This window comes from Eurypyga helias, unplaced genomic scaffold (assembly GCF_000690775.1).
Source record: "Eurypyga helias isolate BGI_N326 unplaced genomic scaffold, ASM69077v1 scaffold6803, whole genome shotgun sequence".
Taxonomy (NCBI): Eukaryota; Metazoa; Chordata; class Aves; order Eurypygiformes; family Eurypygidae; genus Eurypyga; species Eurypyga helias.
The window spans coordinates 58808-68492 of NW_010240455.1; the positions used below are offsets into that span (position 1 = coordinate 58808).

Below are 9685 nucleotides of genomic sequence, written 5' to 3' on the forward strand. Positions count from 1 at the left end.
CCTGGAGCCTTCTCCAGGCTGAACAAGCCCACCTCTCCCAGCCTGTCCCCATGGCAGAGGGCCTCCAGCCCTTCGGAGCATCTCCGTGGCCTCCTCTGCACTCGCTCCAACCGGTCTATATCCTTCTGCTGTTGAGGGATCCACAGCTGGAGGCAGAACTCCAGGTGGAGTCTCATAAGAGCAGAGCAGGGGGGGAGAAGCCCCTCCCTCGCCCTGCTGGCCACGCTGCTCTGGATACAGCCCAGGCTACCGTTGGCTTTCTGGGCTGCCAGCGCACACTGCCAGCTCATGGCCAGCTTTTCACTGCCGAGAACCCCCAGGTCATTATTTCTTATTAAAAAGCGTAACGGTAAAGAAAGATTCCAGTCCTACACCACTCAGACAAGGAAGGGAGGTAACTGAGAGGTTTGGCCCAAAATGAAAACACAATTCCACCAACTGAAACACATGGTTAATATTTTAAGTGACTGTACAAAAATTAGACTCCCATTAAGCTGGGCGTCCTGAGCAGACAAATCCCACCAAGGGCTGCCTGCATTTCAGACAGACAAGCTCAAGAAAAAGACAGGGAGGCAGCACTACCAATACCACTGTACTGAGAACAAATCCAGGCAAAGTGAAGCAACTTGCTCAGCCTCACACTGGAGGTCTACAGCAGTCCTGAAAGCAAATTCAGACTTTACACATCCTAATCTAGTTCCATACTTTCCTTGCTATATTTTTAATGCTTTTGCAAGAACTGGGAAAAATGAGAAAGGAAGCAAAAAGGGATTCATATATTTCAACAGTCCACTGACCACACAGAGCTCTTTTTGTGGCCACCAACAGAAGTTAGACTTGAACTGGTGACCTAGAGGTGACAAGGTTTATATCCTATTACCAGTCCCCTGAGACATCTAATCACTTTGCCAACTTTCCTTAAACAACATAATGATCTTTGATTAAATAAATGCTCAAGTAATGATACAGATTATTAACTTTCACTAAGAGGCAACAAAGTCTCAGCTTCCCTCTAGTTTTAGCCATGGAAGAACTAGCCCCATAGAAGAGATTCTAACTACAATTGGTTAATTTATCAAGGACTAATTCTAATACAATCAACAGAGAGATGCTGGCTGTTAAAGAAGGTGATGGAGAAGGAAAGGGAACAGGATAGGAGGGGACTGGTGCTCAGGATGTAGTATATTCCTCCTAAGACCACATACCATAAATATGAGAAGGCAAACACACACAGACTGTCAAAAAGGAACTGCCTGAAGACAAAACAGTTCTCCAGCACCACATGGAGTCAGCTGCATTATTCAAACTCTCTTATCACCAAAGCAAGCGCAACAGAGGAAACACTGAAGGGAAAAATAACATGAGCTTTCCTAATAACTTGATAATTAAGGCTTCTTTCTTTCAGGTGGGGAGATGTTTAGAAAGCATGTTGGCATTACGGAGATGCAAAAATATCTCTGAGCCTGGCTCATCCCCTAAGGAATCTCTGTGCAAGTGCTTTTGTTAACAAAATCAAACCAAGACATAAAAAGAAGAAAAAATTTAAAGAAGAAACTAGGTGTAGGCAAGATCTATACATCCCCTCACCCTTCACATTCTAAATTGCATCAAGCTATGCAAACAAGCACCTTGCCTGAGCCATCTGAAAGAAGGAAGACACGTTCCTTCTTCAAGCCTTTCTGCTGATGGCAGCACCTGTCTCAAAGATGCGCTTGATGCAAGAGACAAGGCAACAAGACAAATCCTTTCCATATTTCAGGATACTGGTTTTTAGCGTTTCCCTGCTCCTGGAGGAAGAAGTCTTGACAATGCCAAACCCATTATGAAGGCTATCGCACCGTACTGATTGAGGTTGCAGATCATCTTGGGAGTGCTGCTGAACAGCAGCAAAATCCACTGCAGCAAAGCAACACCGTTGTGAATATTCACAGGTTCACAGAGTGGAAGGGGTTGGAAGGGACCTCTAGAGATCATCTAGGCCAACCCCCCTGCCAGAGCAGGATCCCCTAGAGCAGATCACACAGGAACAAGTCCAGGGGCTTTGGAAAGTCTCCAGGGAAGGAGACTCCAGCCCCTCTCTGGGCAGCCTGTTCAGGGCTCTGTCACCCTCCCAGGGAAGAAGGGTTTCCTCATGGTCAGGCTGAACCTTCTGTTTCCAGTTTATGGCCATTGCCCCTCGTCCTGTCACTGGGCACCACTGAGAAGAGCCTGGCCCCACCCTCCTGACACCCACCCTTTAGATACTGATAAGCATTGATAAGATCCCCTCTCAGCCTCCTCTTCTCCAAGCTAAACAGACCCAGCTCTCCCAGCCTTTCCTCACCCCTGGGCTGTGATTTCCTGAAGCATAAAGTGCTGTGTACCTGCTTCTTATTGACCTTCGGTGGGATCAGTCACAAACAGCCTCAGACTGTATCATTACCATTACCATTGTAAAGGGAAGAGGGCTGCAGACATTACCCATCCTAATCTTTCAGCTGCATTCAGGAAATACATTGCTTGATACTTGAAACAATTCACTACCAGATATAGTGAACCCAAGATATCTTTGAACTCAAGAAAAGATACTGGCAGTATCTCCTGTTTCTGAGTAGTTTGTTAATCCCAGATAAAATCTTTCAGATTTCAAGTAGTAAATCATAAGCACAACAGCCAACATAACGCAGTGTCCAGTGCAGAACTCCCCAAGTTAAGATCCACTGGCTGTACTGCTAGTTGCAGCTCAGGCATTTCCACACAAAGTCCACTTCCTCTGATTTAGGCACATCCTTTGGGGTGAAATTTTGTCCCTAAGGAATAATAATAATAAATAAACCCAAAGAGCATTAACAGTTTCAATAGGTTGCCTAACATGATCTTAACTCTTATGACAACCAGGACCTGGGAGCTCCTGCAAGAGGACCTGACTTCAGAGACATAAGCAAGAGAGCTTGAAGCAATTATGGTGTTAAAAGAAGACACAAACTGTCCAGGTCTATGTCTGGTTACAAGCGGAGTACTCACCCTTCATCAAAGCTTTCATTCTTGACTTACAGACCTCTGTGTTCAAGAGCACTAGAGTATAAATGGATGGCTGCAGACCCAATTAACAAAAACACCACAAAAGAGCATTAGAAAAACATTTGTTGTGCTAGAAAAGAAAAGGAAACAATGGAAAGGGCTGTCAGGCATCAGAACCATGAAGGTGGTGAAGTCACCATCCCCGGAGGGATTTAAAGGATGTAGATGAGGTGCTTAGGAACACAGTTTAATGGTGCACTTGGCAGGTTAACGGGTGGACCTGATGATCTTAAACGTCTTTTCCAACCTAAACAATTTGATGACTGGCAGTAGCATTTTAATCCACTTCCTTACTTGCACTGCGTTGATACTGCCTGCTGTTCAAGAGCATGCCTGCGGGCTGTGAAACTGCCGTTGGGTCCCACCCCAAAGGACAGCACTGCAACGTGAAACGTGGATGTGCTGTGTGGTGCACACAGAGGGAAGAAGTTAAGGAAGAAGTGTGGAACTAATTGCAACTGTTGATTCCGTTCATTCCATCATACTGAATGCTGTTTGTTTTTTCAGCTGAGGTCCTACCATCACACTCACTGCTACATCTTTCCCTGGAAGTGGAGAAAGTTTATCAACCCTGGCACGTTAGACAAGAATCTTTTGTTCTTCTGATATCCCCGGTGATTCCCACACAGACACTTACAATTCATGACAGCACAAACAACAGCGTACTGTGCAAGTTAGCTACTCTGTGCTACAGTGACAAAACACGCAGCCTATTCACGCTGACAAAAAACACACGTTTCCTTTTGTGCTAGAGAAGGTTACTTTGCACTGCTAGGCACCTGCTAAGATACAGTTATCTTGGAACTCGTTTGCAGAAGTGATCTGTTCACTCTGTCAATGCTGCTCACTTCCGCAACTAGAATTTCAATCCGAAGCCCTAATACAGGCACAACAGCAACCTTCACACCAGTCCATCCTGCAGGTTGTAAGCAAACTCAGGTGGTGGAAGAGCAGTTAGTAGGAAGAAGGCCAGGCTCTCAAAGGCAAGCAAAACTTAAGCTCCCCAGTCAGAGCTAAGCAGTGACACAGAGCCAGTGAGTGTTTAGTGTCAGGAGAGCCTCGTTTACTCCCCATTATTGCTACTAGTCTGTGAGTTCTTGGATCACTTGCTTCACCTCTCTGTAGCTCTATTTCCCCTTTTCTCCTCTACAACGTATTTGCTTACACTTTTCACTTAATTATGGCAAGGACTGACTTTCAGGGCGCTCAGCAAACATCTTAAATTCACACAGGCATGAAGCCAGCACAAGGAATCAGTCTGTTCAACATTAATGGCCAAAGACACCAGACAGCAAGAACCAGCCTGGGAAGGAGCAAACATTGGTATACTCTGCTCTCATATTCTCATCTGCCTAAATATTTATTACTCTACCAGCATGAAAACTACAATATTTAAATTCTCACTGTTTCTGAGAGCAGCAGCTCTTGGTATTTCTCTCATCTCAGGGAGAGGTGAGGGGACTCGTAACAGAAACTGAAGAAATACCCAAAAAAAGCCATTTGTATTTTTGACAGCAACTTCAGAACAGCCACACTCATCTACAAGTTGAAAGTAATTATTTCCCATAAAGTCACAGACATCTCAAATCCCAAGTCAAAGCTTCAGAGACGTGGCCCATTATCCGCGTGAAGGCTGCTCCCGAAGGACCAATTGCACAAAAGGACTTACTGATGAGGCCCTTTATTCCATCAGGAATTCTGTCAAAGGCAACAGGACTCCACATTGCTCGAAGGCCTGCAAAAGCCTACTAGGAACTTGATGTTTATTTTAGTAACAAGAAATTGTCTGTGCTGGGTAGATTAGGTTGCCCTCTTTTTTCCTGCTGAAAAATTGGGGTTTGCTGCAACCATAGACCAGAGATACTCAGAGAATACAGGATCAAGCTTATATAGCCTGGAAATCAGAAGCTGTAACAGATAAAAGGAACAACTTCAAGGTAACTACAGTTTCCAGGTAAAGGGTGACCTTCTTCAGTATTCAGAGACACAAAGATGCAGACTGGGTTTCAAAATAAAACTGTCAGTTCTATCTGTGATTTTATCATCTGCCACCTTCTATTATTTTAGAGAAGATACTGTATCTGCACGACATACAGTATCTCAGATTACTCCCAGAGGTGTTTGTTTAGGGCAGGGTATAGCACGCTAACTGCGAAACAAACAGTTTTCACTGACTGACGCTTTGCAGCAAGTTCTCTTTAAACACTGGATTACCTGCCTCTTGCAGAGCATGTGGGGTAAGAATGGGAGAGAAAAAAAGGGATCTGCAATCCTATAATGCTACTTCCATGTCACATTTCCAGAGTTTTTCAGCAGGTCAGTGACCGTTTTTCTGACAACTTACACGTTCCTCACCCCAGCCTAAAACAGGTACCTGTGTATGTCTGAGCAATGCAGAGACCTGGGTTGAGGGTACTCATGTTTCTATGAATGACAGCAAGTACTTCTGCTCCATGACTAAGGAAGCAGGATTTCCTTACAGGCCTTTATTCCACCTGGTGCTGAACTCATTCAGGTATCTTAAAGCTTAAGAATGTTTTCAGTGATTTTGCCTCTCTTTATAAGCTCTGAATATGATGAAAGATCTACACTACAATATTGTGTTAATATCCTCGTCACTTTAGGTCAGAATTCACACGCAGCTCCCTGTTTTCTCCTGCATGATGTCAGTCTACCAGCAGACAAATGAGGGTATATATAATCCGTAAAAGAGGAAACAGGTCCTGAAATCAGTTCCTTTTATACATTAAAACAAATCAACAAGAATCGGCTTCTGTGGATTTTCATTCACTGCCTCAGTTATGTGCCGAAAGGGAACAATGCACTTTGCTGAAGATCATTTAACAATCCTGAAGCTCCTGTGTTGCCCTGTATGGTAAGAAGACCAAATGGTTCCACCCAACAAGTTTAATTGCAATTGCAAATACAGTGTCTAAAATGCTGTCATACGAACAGGACAAGTATTATCTGCTGGGACTCAGATGACAGAGAAGAAGAAAAGAGGAAGACTCACAGAAGGCTGTGACATCACTGCCAGCCAATAGGAAATAGTGCACATTCCCAGCAGCCAGTCAGGGAACTGTTCCCAGATGTTGCAAAGCCTTCCTAAAAAACACAGCTAACAGCCAACCGACTGTGCAAACGGCTGGCAGAGCCCACTGCTGGCTCAGATCTCGCAGCAGCCACAAGCCAATTCTTTCCACATTTCCAGCTTCCACTGGGAAGCTGTCCCTGCACTGTGCAAAGAGAACAGAAAAACATTTTAAGCTTATTCAAAAAGCCTGAAGGTAACGTATTCTCTTCCATACAAGCTATTCCTCCAGATTGCCCAATAAGGACCTGAACCTGAAAAAACAAAAATGCATGAATAATTTCACTCAGGTAAGCAGCCCCAAAGAACTCAAATTATCCCCTAAGAAAAACTGCATCCTATGTTTTGTATGTGTGTGCGCACATTAGCAGAACTGGGTTTTTTTCAGCTATTATTTGCTGAATTGCGTTTGTGTTTGTGTAAATGCTTTTATAGTAATAACTACTAGATGAACCACTCTGCCATACAATTAATGCTAGTCTCTGTGTTGTTGAAAAACCTAAAGGTCAGCCACTGAAAAGGTATTTAGTACGCAGTAGCCCTCTGTCCCAAATTATTTAGTCCTTAAAAAAAACAAACAAGCCTTCACCCTTGCAAAACCACCCTGAAATCAAAAGGACAAGATCTAAGATATGGAGGAGAAAATCAAGCAGGATGCAGGACAAATGGGATGGAGGTTTAAGTAGCTAATTAGGAACAGTGATTCTAATTCAATGCTAATCTAGCTGTACATTGAGTTCCCAGGGCAGCAAAAGTAAGCAACAACTAAAGACTTGCAGATCCTCCCTTGAACATTTTCCCCCATGGAAATCAGTCCTGCATATGACACCAAGATCAAAGTTCCTACCTATGACAAATACAAGGATTCAAATGTTCTTAAAAAAGATGAAAATCTCAACTTTCTAAACAGCAGTCATCTTGTAAACTTCAAAGTAGCCACTGTATCGGGCAAGAGGGGAGGTGCAGGGGAGAGCTAAGCTATGTTGCCTGCAGTTAATGTTCCAGTTTTGAGGATGTCATCTCGATGTGAAAGACACACACTGCAGTAATTTGCAGTGAGGACAACAATTATCACAGATGGTTTTGTGAAAGAATCCCAAGCTGTCTGCTACCAGCTGAGGCACAGTTCTGTAACAAGGGAGACAAAGCAAGCTCAGACCCATCGCGTTAAAAACCAGAAAAGGAAATAGCCCTGCCCAAAACAGTTTTTCAAAAGGTAAAGACCAACTTCGCTAGCCTTGAAATCTACGTATGCAATTATCTGCTAAGTTCCAGTGAATAGGGTATGAAAGGGTTTGAAACTATGAGCAATTAACTTACAGTAAGATTTACATAAAACTCCTGCAGTAATTAGCAGCAAATAGAGGCAGATAAGCACTGCAATTTTATGGGTGTCAGTGTGGAAAAAGTAATTTGCAATTCATAATGCAGGTCAGACACAGATGTTTCGGCTGATTGTTCAGCAGAGTGAACAGAAGCCCTCATCAACATCATCTGCAAACGGTGCACTGTATGAGCTCTGAGAGCTATCAACTGAATCCAAACTAGTGCGATATGCATATAAATTTGGAAACATGCTGATGGGTGGGAAAGGAGGAGAGTTTAAGTCTCTGGAAGCAATATATCTATCCATACTACCTGCAACCCTCTATGCTGCCTCTGCCTCGGCCGAAATAGATGTGTTAGTAATGTATCCTGTCATTTGCTGCTGAGCAGCAGAGTCTGAAGAGCCTACGTTGGTACTCATAAAAGGCTTTACAGTACTAATTCTCTGAAACAATTAATTTAAGACACACAGCTAAATTTTGCTTTTAGATCTTTGCAATAGTACCATTCCCACACTTGACTATGGACTCAGACTGAACGGATTCTTGAGCGTTAAGTTCCTAGGTTATTATCCTAGGTTGGCATTATCCTAGGTTGGCATTAAGAAGAAAAACTCACTTTTTATCAATGAACTAATTTAATTTCACCTACCAACAAAAGGCAAATTGAACTCCTTCTCCTAAATAAACGACATAAGAAATGAAGGAGGGATTGTTTTCTGACACGGGAAAGTCAAACTTGTCTTTATAGTGTCTATTAAAGGTAGATGAGAAATTGCCTTAGTCTTATCATTAAAGAGGCTATAAATTTTTGTGTCTTTTTCCCAAATGCACGCCCAACGTTTAGCTCAGATTTAAACCTCACTTAAACCTCCCAAGCACTACCACAATACGGATACATTGAAATTAAACATACATAACCAAAATCCCCTAAATAAATAAACAAACATAGATATAGATATAAATAAAAGTACATAACCAAAATCCCCTACAATATGATATTTAGCTGTGTTTGCAGAAGATGCTTTGGTTGTTTAGCGACAGTATTAAAATACAATGGTTTGTCAGAACTCTGACGATTAACCGTGGAACACAGACAAATGTGTGCTCCCACTCCCCTACCAAGAGCAAGCTGGCTGTTACATTTAACCTGTTGTGGGACAACTTTAATTTTTTTTTTAAACAAGGATTACAGCTTGGCTCTTATTGGTTTCAACAAAAGGTAAGCAAGTAAATGTTCTTAGACATCTGGCCTTATTTTTTGAGGTTTTACAGCACCATTTCAGAGCCCTCCATCAGATTCAGTAATACTTAGGAGATGAGGAAGGCAGACAACAATGGGACAGAAAAGACAACACAATGTGTTACCAGCACAAAGGTTTCACATTTAAAACACCTTTTCAGCCCTGCACACCCTTGTGGACTGCAGTCTAATCTTTAAAATAGGATTATTTAATAACAGGGTGTTACAGATACAATGAAAACTAAGCCTTTGCTTCTATGTAATTTGAGATTCAAAACACTTCTATAAATCAGGATCCATGTACCAACAGCCCTTCTACTATGCCCACTGTATCAAATGATGTATGCATGCAGACGCAGGAGCCAACATACCCAGGATACCACTCTTCCATTGAAGCAAGGCAGCTTTGCATTGTCATCTGAGATCTCCTCCTTCACCACCCTGGGGGGGGGAAAAAAAAAAGGAAGAAAATCAAGAGTTTGAAATTACAACAGATCAGAAGGGACAGTGGTTTTCTTAAAAGGTCCAGGAAAAATCCAATTTTTTGCTAAAATGTTGGTATCAGCAAGTCTTGTCTGTCTGAAGAGTATGTGACTATTAAAACAAAGGAAGCAAGTAGAAATAAAGGGTGGAATAGTACCTTTCCAGACAATCATCTCAAACTGGTAGGCACAAAAGTAACTACAAGCATTTTTTCCCACTTTAGAATCTTCCCTCTCAGCACAATTTTTAAAGACCTGACGGTAATTAAAATCCCACTGTGCTGTGCAGTCACTGTGTCAAAGGTCACAAGTTAAGGCCACTCTGTTGGCTTTTTTTTTTTTAATACACAGCTTAAAGGAACTAAGCTAACTAATAGAAAGTTACTCAACTGCAAAACCACCAGGTTTGCTCTTATATAAAAGGCTTTATTTACTACTACATATTGATATGAATACTCAAGACGATCTTTTTGTTCCCTAAAGG

The 9685-nt window shown here is 42.4% G+C and overlaps 1 protein-coding gene across 1 annotated transcript in view; it reads right to left on the reverse strand.

The window, feature by feature from the left end:
• The window catches only part of DVL1 (dishevelled segment polarity protein 1), a 48050-nt gene extending 38897 nt beyond the window's left edge, over nt 1–9153 (reverse strand). Inside the window, exon 1 of the mRNA XM_010148441.1 lies at nt 9091–9153. The gene's annotated coding sequence lies outside the window, so the exon portion shown is untranslated. The remainder of the gene's footprint in view (nt 1–9090) is intronic.
• Nucleotides 9154–9685: the final 532 nt, after the last annotated feature.